Here is a 12,349-nt window from a genome sequence, read left to right as displayed (position 1 = left end):
CCTTTCCATCAGACTTCTGGACCCTAAACGACTCCTGTGTGAATTCTCTTCCCGTTGCTTTTGATTTGCATCCTATGGGAAAAGACTGAGTGTGAAAATGTTTTAGGGGAGCAAAACTACATATAAAAATAAGCAATAACAGCAACAACAATGCAATTTATACAACAGACCATGGCAGAAGTTCATCTGCTGGTTTTCTTTTTCAATCTTAGAAACAGAGTAGTATTTGAGCAGATTACTTCATTTCTCCTCAGTTTCTCTTTCTGCCAAGTTTTAGGTTTTCTCATCCAGTCTCCTGCTCCCTAGGACACGCATATACACAGACACACCCCACAGGTGGTGTGGTGGGGCTGAAACTGATAAAAATCTTAAAAAAGAAGTTCTTAGGTTGAGCCACATGGGATTACTGTTATTTGATCATGGTTTAACCCAACATGAAGGCCAACTGTGTATCTTCCTTCAATAGGAAACCTCATAAGTATGTAAATGCTGATAGGTGACAGCAAAGCAAGGTGAAAAAATTGAACAAAGCCCATTGTTTGTCACCCCCCCTAGGTTGATAGTATGAAACACACAAAAAGTCAAACAAATCAAAATATATTGTAAAGCAGACTTTTTTCAGCTGTACATTGTGCAGTATTATTCCTACAGGGTTACTAGCATACTGAGGCTTCAGAATAGTCAATATGTCCTTTCATTCCGTTTACCCATCCATGATTTCAGAAGCATGACTGCTGGTCCCAGATTCTGCTAGGATCTGTGAGGAGTAAAAAGATGTCATAATTTTTCTTTGCCCGTGACAGTCTAGTTGAGGAGCACAAGACAAAATTATGGAGGAGTTTGAGAATGAGTCCAAGGCAAATACCTGATAATAAAGAGCAGGGTGAGTTCCTAAGGTGCAATAGGGTTTCACAGTAAGAGAAAGTTCACCATAAGTGTATTCCATCCAACCTGGAAACACTTCTTGGGGAAGTGTTAGGAATCATAGTAGAAAAGATAGTGTATGTTTAGGATTGTCAAAGAGGGATAGTCTACCCTTTAGTTAGTATGTGACATTTCCATTTGCTCTAGAGTAGCCTAGGTACTTTAACTGAATCCATGATGCTTCCTAGATGGCTGATTTATGACGTTAGGAGAATTTACGTATTTTGAGAACCTGCCTCACTGAATTCTTCTTGATGACATAATTGATCTACTTAGCATCATCAATAACTTTTTTCCTGTGGGTAAAGGACAAAAAATGTTAATTGTATTTTTTTTAGGACTTGTGCTAGACTTTTCAGAATGTGTAAAAAAAATCCCTGAAATTTAACCAAGAAAGCACTAAAATTTTCTTGACACACCCAGTAGTCATGATTCCCACCAAAAGGAGACTGTTTTTTTTCTCATCTCACCTATTCAGGAGAGAAATCATATGAGTAAGAGACAAACTCACAGAACATAATAAAATAACTGTCATACATCAAGGAGGAGATTTTTAGGTTTGTGCTTTGCATTGAAGAGAGAGTACAAATAAGATTAAGCAAGATTCTCCTCCTTTAGACTTAAAAAAATGAATAACTTCCTTATAGTTTGTCATGAATACAAATTATATACAAATGACAGAAGAGGAGAAAAACCAGTATGTCATTCAAATTTTAGTATTGTCTTCTAAAGTATAGGACTTGTCAGGATAAGAGAGACCAAACTTGTTTTCTGACGTGCAAAACACCTCTAAGTATAGAAAGAGGAAAAAGATAATGATACTTAGGGGTTTTTAAAAATGAAATAGACTCATTTACCAAGATGATTAGGAGCAGTCAAATAAGCAAAGTTTATTGCTTGCTGTAAATTTTCCACATCATTCCCGCTCCAGGGTGCTTTATTCTTAGCGCATGTGCAGAAAATACACTGTCACTTATGGTCTTCAGCAGTGTAGGAATGGAAAGTTTTTAATCCAGGATCTCTGTACCACTTGTAAGTCATTGGTATGCTGACCAATGATTTGCTCTCAGCTGGGGATAAAAGTTCCTGGAATTGAAATCACTCCTCCTCCATTTCCCTTTCAGGTTTGTGTCAGCCTCAATTCCCTGTATCTTTAGCAGAGAACATTCTCAACCTTGAAGCAGCTGATAGTTTAGTGAGGCTTATTTACATGTCTAGACCCACCTAAAAGAGCCAAGTATTGCATAAGTTGGTACTTTATATGCTCTCTTCTGTCCTTTTCAAAGGTTTTCATGCATATAAATATCCCCTCCCAGATTGCGAGGCCTCCGGGGGCAGAGACGTCTTACATTTCTTTTTCCTTACCTTCCTCCCTTGCCCCCATCAGTGTGGCCTGTGCTTCTCCTATCCTTCTCCATAACCGTTTTCTTAATTCAGAAGATGCAGGTCATTCTTAATATTTACTGCTAAATTCTTGGTGAATTTAATTCAGAGTTACACTAACTACAGAGAGAAAAAACTGTGCCAGCAAATTCACCAATATGTCTGCACTCTGGTTTATTCATTACACATTTGCATTTTATAGATTTTTTTTCCCTTATCGGGGAAGAAAAACTACCAACAAAAGGATAAAGCTGAGGAATATTAGACCTTGTAGCTGTGGGCTGCCCCTAAACTGTGCAAAAGATTTTGCGGGCGAGCCAGATAGGATCCCGAGGGAGCAATTTCAGGGCAGAGAGGCAGAATGAATCCCGTTCAGGTGAAGAGAGAAACATTTATTCATTAAGACAGAAGTTGAGGGGGAGAGGAAGTGAAAGGGTCCGAAGACCTCAGAAGGAAAGAAATAGTTATAGAGTCCTGGGAGGAGATATTGTTGGAAATTTTGAAATCTAAAGTACCAGCCAAGGGCATTGTATTGCTTCCTCTTGGGGAAAAAGAGGGCTTAGGGTTCAATTCATTTGTTTTGGACTAATAACACAAAAAAGCTCCTGGCTCTACCCTATGATTTTAAAGTTAATTTTTTTTTTAACATTTTTTATTTATTTTTGGGACAGAGAGAGACAGAGCATGAACGGGGGAGGGGCAGAGAGAGAGGGAGACACAGAATCGGAAACAGGCTCCAGGCTCCGAGCCATCAGCCCAGAGCCTGACGCGGGGCTCGAACTCACGGACCGCGAGATCGTGACCTGGCTGAAGTCAGACGCTTAACCGACTGCGCCACCCAGGCGCCCCTCTACCCTATGATTTTAAATATGAACAAAAAATAGCCGTAGAGGGAAAAGCAGGCTACAGTATGTGACCACCATTGTACTAAAGAACATGAAATTACAAATCAATGAGTGACTTGAAAGAAGATTAAAATTTGTTTGTTGGTCTATTTTTAAGCCTTTCTTTTATAAGGCTAGGAAAGAGGGTTATATAAAGTTTAGCCAGCTTTTCGTAAGATAATCTAAATGCACCTTTTCCACCTTCTGTTCTCAGATTCGGCAGCAAAAAAATTGTTCTGATCACAGTTCCTTGAAGTATAATTACTTCGTCAAAAGAAAACATAATTAGAACTGATATTTTAAAATGCGCCGTAATTGTATTTAGAGATTTGATAATTTGCTCACGTACTAAATGTTCTGTTAATTTAGCAACAACTAACACTGCTGGAGTCAGGAAATGATCTGACGGTTTTTCTCTTTCCTGTTTTAAAAATACCATCTATTCTGCCCTTTTGTCTATTCAAAGAGATACAGTCAATTTCAGTGGCGGATTGAATTAAGTGCTTGGCACAGCTTTATGAGTCTCAGGTCCATTTATTTCCTCTGTTCTAGTGCACTTTTGCACGTGTCTTATACCGTTGCTGCAGCAAGAGTAGTTCAGGATTCCAACACACCCTTAAAGGTCTCTTCATTCGTAACCGCAATCAGCATAAATCTGTCTCTCTGTTCCTTATTCCTGCCCTGAAAACTCTGAAGATCCTCTCCTTCCTTTACTGTTCTCAATTATTTCTTAAAAAAAAAAATCCCTTCCATGTGGCAGCAGTTTGATCGATTGAATCCCCCCACGAATAACAAGCTCTTGTCATGTTGCCCACATGCGGATTCAGATCAATAAATCAAAGATTTTCGGAGTACAATATTTCTTATAAAGAAAGGGGCTCCTTTTTCACAAACCGTAAAACTACACAGAATAAATACTGTGTAGACCCACGGGTTTCAGAAAGACCCAGAGACGTCAAGTTTGAGATAGAAAACAAATTAAGTGAATTAATTATTCTTGGTTCACATCATCTAAGGCTAGCGTTGTCAAAGCCAAGACAGATAGATGACTGTCTTCTCTTTTTCTGCGGAGGGTGTGTGCCCGAGTACCTACTACCCTACTTTCTGGGACCTCGTTATTTAGATGCAGGGCCTGATCTGAGCATGTGTGGTTCGGAAGTGATTTAGACGACTGTAAGAAGTGGAGTTTCTGGAGTCAGGTGCTCTGACCCTGAATCTCAGCTCCCTCATAGAACCTTTGGCAAACTATTTAGCCTCTCTGAACTTACCCCCATATGTGTAAAGCAAGAGTAGTGATAGTACCTACCTTTTCAGTTGTTGTGAGGCATTTAGAGTGGTTAGTTATTATTATTATCACGCTGGATTAAATACTGTCTAGCCAAATATTTCAAACAAATTATAAGCTGTGATGGCTCACTTAAGCCTGGAATATTTTCTCCTAGAGTTTAACTTCTGCTTAATTGACAGTGACTCTTCGTTGCAATCCCATACACTTCTAGTTAATTTTTTTCTTCTTCTTTCCCTTCAACCAATTTTTCATTGCAATGAATATTGTAGTGGTCGTTTTCCAGTTTCACATTTGAAGTGAAAATATGTGTAGGAATTATATGGATAAAATATAATTTTCTCGGGACGCCTGGGTGGCTCAGTCGGTTAAGCGTCCGACTTCGGCTCAGGTCATGATCTCATGGTCCGTGAGTTTGAGCCCCGCGTCGGGCTCTGTGCTGACAGCTCAGAGCCTGGAGCCTGCTTCCGATTCTGTGTCTCCCTCTCTCTCTGCCCCTCCCCTACTCATGCTCTGTCTCTGTCTCAAAAATAAACATTAAAAAAAAAAATATATATATATATATATATATATATAATTTTCTCATTACTGAATTTTGTTGTGTGGTGCAAATTAACCAGTTGAAGTTAAGAGTAACTGGAAGGGCACAAAAATATATTTGAGGAATATAAATTTCAATCTCTCATTTTGTCTAGGCCCTTTTTTTCACCATGATCTGATATCGATTTGCAGAAGTGGGGTGCATGGAAAAAAATGGCAATCAATTCAGGTCATTAAAATAATTGAACAGAAGAAAGAAATTCAATGTTTCCTCCAGTTGTAATGCAGTAATGAATTCTCACTTGTGACATACATCGTTCAGCATGAACTTGATAAAGAATAGGGCTTCCTTCTTATTGTAATGTTTTATTTTATCTGAAATGTTGGCATTTAACCAATTTGTTGATCATATTCCTCATGTTCTTCAGGTTAAAAATTTTTTGATTGCAAAATAAGTTTATGTTTTATACCAAACTATAATGACACCAAAGTAAATTTATGAATAACTAGTGTTTGGTTAGGATTATGGGATGATACTAGATCTTTGAAGGTCATTTGATATTTCTCAATATGAATAATGTAGCCAGGTAAAACTGTAGAAACTGGACTTTTAGTTTTTTAAGTGAACACAATACGCTCACCTGGCGTTGAAAGATGGCATTCTTAGAAACTGTAGGAAAATGTTTTTCTGTAAAACCGTGTTAGTTTCCAAATGATGAAGACCATTTAATTGGCCATGGAGATAAGTTTGAAATAGAACAGAGTAAAAATGAGTGCTTGGATGTAATATCTTTTGGGAAAAATTAAAGAGTGTTGATAATTTTCTTTTTTGGAAAAGTTAAAGAATATTCACAGAAGTGGTTTGAACTAGCATCTTTAGTTTTGACTTGAAGAGACAGTCATAGGATATGCAAGCTAGAATCAGAAAGCGTTAAAAAAAAAAAGCCAAAGAAACAAAAAATGGCTTCTTGTTTGACCATTCTGACCATTGACAGAACTATGATTGACTCTCAGATTGTTAGTTTTTTGGGACCAGCTAAATATTTATTGTTGGCTTAAGGGAAGTGGCGCATCAGTAAATATTCCAGGACCGAAGGGTTATTAATAATGTTGGCTTGGTTTGATTCCTAGAGGGGACGTGGAACTGATTTTCTTTATTTGAATCTGCAGCCTGAAGGTGGAAAGATGCGGCCTGCTGCGGCACAGGTGTTATTAAATGCTTATCTTGCCTCAGACCACAGTGTGACTGTTGTTTAACGCTAACTGTATGCTACATCTCACTGGGAAAAGGAGTTGAATCGTTCCTTAAGGAGTCTCTGAAAGCACTGTGTTGTGTATAGTGTTGTGTATATGTCTCGCTAATTGTACTGAACAGTAGCAATATTTGCTACCACATCCTTTTCTTTTTGTCAAAAGCTGGGGGCCAATACTTAAAAAAAATGTTTTTCTTCTCTACCAGCATCTGCTCAATGATCTGAAAAATCTTTGCCTTAGTAATTCAGGATGATAGTATTCCTTTCAGTTTGATTCAAATTTAGCAGATATTTATTGGGGCCTTACCCTGTACCCCAAGCACTTTGCTAGTCACGTGAGATTATGAAGATGAATATGACAGTCCAGTCCCACAGGAGCTAATAATATATGGGTGACAGGCACTTCTCAAGAACAAAACCAAAAAAAAAAAAAAATCAAACCCAAAAACCGCTAAGTGTAATATGAGTTACTGAAGTTGCCTTAAGTAAGGAGACTTCACTTCAGTTGGGATGGATTTTGTCCAGGGAGAGAAGGGAAAGGAGATTCCCAGTCGGAGAATAGGATGTGTCAAGGAACAGAGGTATGACAGGTCATACAGTTGTTAGGAAACTGTGAGGTCCAGTGTGTGGTAAATTATAACACAGTTTGTTCATCTCTTTTGATGAACTCCAAGGGCTTGGTCATCTTCTTAAACTGCTCTTTCTACTTTATCTCTTATGACTCCCACAGCATACCTCTTACACCATTCCGTGAATATCTATTTAAAAGTACAGAATCATTAGCACTGAATACTCAATGTTTTTACTGGAATGCACCATTTGAGTTTATCAACGTTACAACATTCATTGCAGATCTTGGAGTTGGAATGGAAAGTGCCGGTTTTTATTATCTAGTCAAAGAACTTCACTTGAGGATTGATTATGATGTTGAGTTGGAGATTAAACCAGACCTGTACGTTGAAGCACTGACAGGAAAGTGGATCTAATGGTCCTCACAGGTGGCCTCAGAGGCCATCTGCATACTTCGCAAAGACTGGCTCTTGGATCACAAATATAACTGTATTATACTTTTCAGAGCGTAAGTTTTCAACAAATGTTTGTAGAAAGAATGAAGGGTTGTATGAAACGCCACATCTCCATTGGATCAGGTGAAGTCATAGATCTCTGCTTAGCCTGTTTACATTTGACACTGGAGATAAATGTCATTATCGTTAGGGTCTCTATTCCAGAATAATAAAATAACCTCCCTGGCAGAATGCAAAATGCAATACTAAACTCTGGTCTGGGGTGTGGGATACAGAGAGTTAACTGGTTAGAGAAGAAAGTTTTTGAAAGAGTTGTTAGTAGTTTGTGATGCAGTCCAATAATTGTTGATTATAAAAGTCACCAGCTTTTGGTTCCTGCCTGTGGTTTTAATTAGTTTTAATGAATATAAATCATGTGGTCCTCTACTGACCTGCTCAAGTTCATTACTCACTGGGTTGTCTGCAGCTGGTTGTTTCGGGATTAACTGTCATGCTTAGGAAGACGAGGTCTTGTCACTCACACAGTCTCAAGCTAGGGCAATTCTCTTCCCTCGGGATGAAATTCAGTCCATACAGAGCATTTGGCTTCAGTGCTCAGCCTGTGTGTTAATGACCCCATGGGTGGTGTGAGAGGAAGACTCACAGATGCCAGGTGGGTGTAGACTCTGGATTTCATATATGAAGTAAGCCCCAGAAATGGATTTTCTGGTGTCTGCCTTATTAAACTTTTTGCCGATTATATATACTTAATAATTTGATCTTATTAAAACAACTGGTAGGAGGGAGGAGTAGATTTAGTGCTTAAACTCAATTTAACATATCATGGGACCATTTTACAGGTGAGAGTAGGTACCTTTAGTTGCATGATTGTTCAATCTGGCTGTACTTTTGTTTTTTTTTCAACTTTTTAAAAATGTTTTTGTTTATTTTTGAGAGTGAGAGAGACAGGGAGAGCAGGGGAGGGGCGGAGAGAGAGAGGGAGACAGAATGTGAGTGGGGGAGGGGCAGAGAGACAGGGAGACACAGAATCGGAAGCAGGCTCCAGGCTCTGAGCTGTGAGCACAGAGCCCAACATGGGGCTCGAACTCATGACCTGAGCCAAAGTCACGCAACCCACTGAGCCAGCCAGGCACCCCAATCTGGCTGTACTTTTGAATTACCTGGAGAGCTTTAAAAAAACTCCACATATAGCCTCAACCCAAATCAATTAAATAAGAACTTCTAATCAATTAAATAAGAAACTTACTGATTCTAGGGATCTGGGATTGGCTCTCTTCCTCTTTCGTTTTGTTTTGAAATAATTTAAATCTGACATAAAAGTTACAGAAACTCAGTTATACTTTTTTTAATCTACATTCAACAGTTTTTGACATATTACAACATTTGGTTTATCTCTCTATATATTATTTTTTTCTGAACTATTTGAAATTATGTGGTTTTTTGTTTTTGATAATTTTTATTTTTTATTTTTTTAGCATTTATATTTTCTCAGCTTTTATGGATATATTCTTGACATGTAACATATATAAACTTAAGGTATACAACTTGGTGATTTGATACACGTATTTATTGTGACATGATTACTACAATAAGGTTTGTTAACACCTCCATCCATTAATGTAATTACCATTTTTTCTTTTGTGTGGTAATCACATTTAAGATCTATTCTCTTAACAACTTCCAAATATACATTACAGTAATATTAATTATAATTACTATATTGTACATTAGATCCTATAACTTATTAATCTTATAGCTGGAAGTTTGTACCCTTTTGTCCTGCATCTCCCCATGTCCCCCACCACCCTGCCCTTGGCAAACACTATTCTACTCTGTATTTTTTTATGAGTTCAGCTTTTTTAGATTCCACCTTAAGTGACGTACCTTTCTCTCTGTGACTTGTTTCACGCAGCATAATGCCCTCTAGGTTCATCCATGTTGTCACAAAAGGCAGGATATCCATCTTTGTATGGCTGAATAATATTCCATTGTGTGTATATACTACATCTTCTTTATCCATTCATCTGTCAGTGGACACTTAGGTTGTATCCATGTCTTGGCTATTGTGAATCGTGCTGCGGTGAATATGGGGGTGCAGTTACCTCTTAGTGATTTCATGTCTTTCAGATATGTCCCCAGGAGTGGGATTGCTGGGTCATATGGTAGTTATATTTTTCATTTTTTTGAGGAACCTCCATACTGTCTTTTTAGACTGTACCAATTTACATTCTCACCAACAACGCACAGGGGTTCCCATTCCCTCATATCCTCACCAACACTTGTTATGTCTTGTGTTTTTGATACTAGCCATTCTGATAGGGGTGCGATGTCATCTCATTGTGGTTTTGATTTGCATTTCCTTGATGACGAGTGATGTTGGACATCTTCCTATTTTCTGTTGATCATTTGTATATCTTCTTTGGAAAATATGTCTTTTCAGATCTGTTGCTCATTTTAAAATCAAATTATTTTATTTATTTTTTGCTATTGAGTTGAATGGATTTTTAAATTTATTTTGGATATCAACCCCTTATCAGATGCATAATTTGCAGATATTTTCTCCAATGCCATAGGTTGCTTTGAAAATATGTTGTATACAGCATGCCTCTTGAACCAGTAACTTTTCAGTGCGTATTTCCTTAAAACAAGGATATTCTCTTATGCAGCCAAATTATAGCAATAAAATTAAGGAAACTTAACATTTATATAATACTTTTATCTCATTTGTAAACTGTATTTTGATTTTGTCAATTTCTCCAGTAATGTCTTCAATAGTTAAAATTTTATGTGTTAAATTGGCTAGATCATGGGGTATCCAGAGATTTGGTCAGACATTATTCTGGGTGTTTCTGTGAGTGTGTTTTTGGGTGAGATTAATATTTATTTATTTATTTATTTATTTATTTATTTATTCATGCATGCATTCATTTTATGAGACTAACATTAAGATCAGTAGGCTGCATAAAGCAGTTTGCTTTCCCTAATGTGGTGGGCCTCATCCAATCAGATGAAAGCCTGAACTAGACAAAAAAAAAAACAACAACTCACCCTCACAGTCCCAGAGTAAGAATGAATTCTTCCTGTCTGATGATCTGAGACATCAGCTTTTTCATGCCTTTAGGCTCAGACTGAGACACCAACTCTTCTTCATTGTCAAGCAGGCAGGTTTTTTAGACTGGAACTATGCCATTGGTTCTCCTGGGTGTCCTACTTGCCAACTCACCCTGCAGATTTTGGGACTTGCCAGCCTCTTTAGTTGCCTGAACCAGTTCCTTATAATAAATCTCTTTCAATATAGACACACACACACACACACACACACACACACACACACACATTTTATTGATTCTGTTTCTCTGGAGAATGCAAATACAATATCCTTTACAGAACTTTTCCCCTAGTTCAAGATTATGTATTGCATTTAGTCATCATATGTCTTCATATGGTAGTCTTCTTTAAACTGGAAGAACTCCTCAACTTTGTTTTTCATACCATTGATGTTTGTTAAGAACATAGGACAATTATTTTACAACATGGCCTTCTACTTGGATGTCTTTGATGTTTGCTTTGATTGCATCCAGGTTACATATTTTTGGTGGAATACTACATACGAATTATTTTCCTTTCACATTTGAAAGCACACCTCATTAGGTATGTTACTTTGATCACTTAGTTAAGCTGTTGCCAGTCCCTCCACTCTACTGTTATTGTTTTTTTCTTTTGAAACTAATATGTACTTTGTGGGAAAATACTTTGAGACCACATAAATAACCTGTTACTTTTAAATTTTTGGCCAGGAGATTTAGCACCTCTTGATGATTCTTGCCTGGATCAGTTTTTACTATAATGCTTGTAAAGTGGTGATTTTTCAACTCTGTTCTTGCTTCTTTATGAGTTGGCATCTTACTGTAAGAAAGAATTTTCCTTTCTGTCATTTATTTGTTTATTCATTTGTTTATTATAAACAAGGACCCAGAGATTCCTATTGAATTCAGTGTTATAATGTATTACCCTCTGTATTTTTAATTTATTTTGAAATTTTTTTAAAGAGAAGTTTCAGGTTAACAGAAAAATTGAGAGGAAGGTACTGAGATACCCCAGCTATCCCCCTCCCCCCACCCAGAAAGCATCCTCATTATCAATGTCACTCACTAGAGTGGTACACTTACTATAATTGATGAACCTACACTGACACACCGTAAGCACCCAGAGTCCATAGTTTACATTGGGGTTTACTCTTCGTGTTGTACATTCTTATGGGTTCGGACAAACGCATGGTGACATGTATCTATTAAGGTATTATGCAGAATATTTTCACTTCCCTAAAAATTCTCTCCATCTATTTATTCCTCCCTTCCCTTTTCAGCCCCTGGCAACCACGGATCTTTTTGTTGTCTCCATAGTTTAGTTTTTTCCAGAATGTTGTAGAGTTGGAATCATACACTGCCTGGCCTTTTTATATTGTTTTCTTTTTGCATTTAAGATTCTTTCATGTTCTTTCATGGCTTAAATACTCATTTTTTTAAAGCACTGAATGATAGTCCATTTTCTGGATGTATCACCGTTTATTTTTCCATTCACCTAATGAAAGGCATCTTGGTTCCTTCCAAGTTTTGGCAATTATGAATAAAGCTGCTGTGAATACTCGTGTGTGGGTTTTTGGTATATTTGTTTTCATGATAAAATTTTCCTTGATTTGAGCTATGAGAGTCCTGTCAAGCTGGCTTCTGTGTTATCTGGTTACTCCCTCATGGTTTTGGGGTCACTTTGCTTTTTTCTGGCACAAGATTCTCTGAATGTATTTTGAATTCCACTTGTGAGATTCAGCTGTTTCTCCAAGGATTCCTGTTTCCTTTTATTCAGAAAAGGCATTTGGAAACCAGGATATGGGTGATATTATATCCTCTCAACAGAGTCAAGCATCAGAATGAGCATGGTTATGTAGGGTTATGGGAACAGATATTCTAAGAACTAGACTTCTTGCTTTGGAGTACAGTTTGCTTACCAGTTGCTGAAACCATGAAGGAAGAATATACTTAATTAAGAAGATAAATA

General features: G+C 37.5%; 1 long non-coding RNA gene across 1 annotated transcript; it reads right to left on the bottom strand.

Moving 5' to 3' along the window:
- Nucleotides 1-634: 634 nt before the first annotated feature.
- LOC131509443 (uncharacterized) lies at nucleotides 635-10,457 on the bottom strand. The gene is made up of 3 exons (XR_009260504.1): nucleotides 10,343-10,457; nucleotides 9,179-9,369; nucleotides 635-757 (listed from the first exon to the last, which is right to left on the bottom strand). It is a non-coding gene; the product is annotated as an uncharacterized LOC131509443 (long non-coding RNA).
- Between the last annotated feature and the right edge of the window lie 1,892 nt (nucleotides 10,458-12,349).

The sequence above is a fragment of the Neofelis nebulosa genome, chromosome 4 (assembly GCF_028018385.1).
Source record: "Neofelis nebulosa isolate mNeoNeb1 chromosome 4, mNeoNeb1.pri, whole genome shotgun sequence".
In the NCBI taxonomy this organism is placed as follows: domain Eukaryota; kingdom Metazoa; phylum Chordata; class Mammalia; order Carnivora; family Felidae; genus Neofelis; species Neofelis nebulosa.
This window is presented reverse-complemented; position numbering and strand designations above follow the sequence as displayed.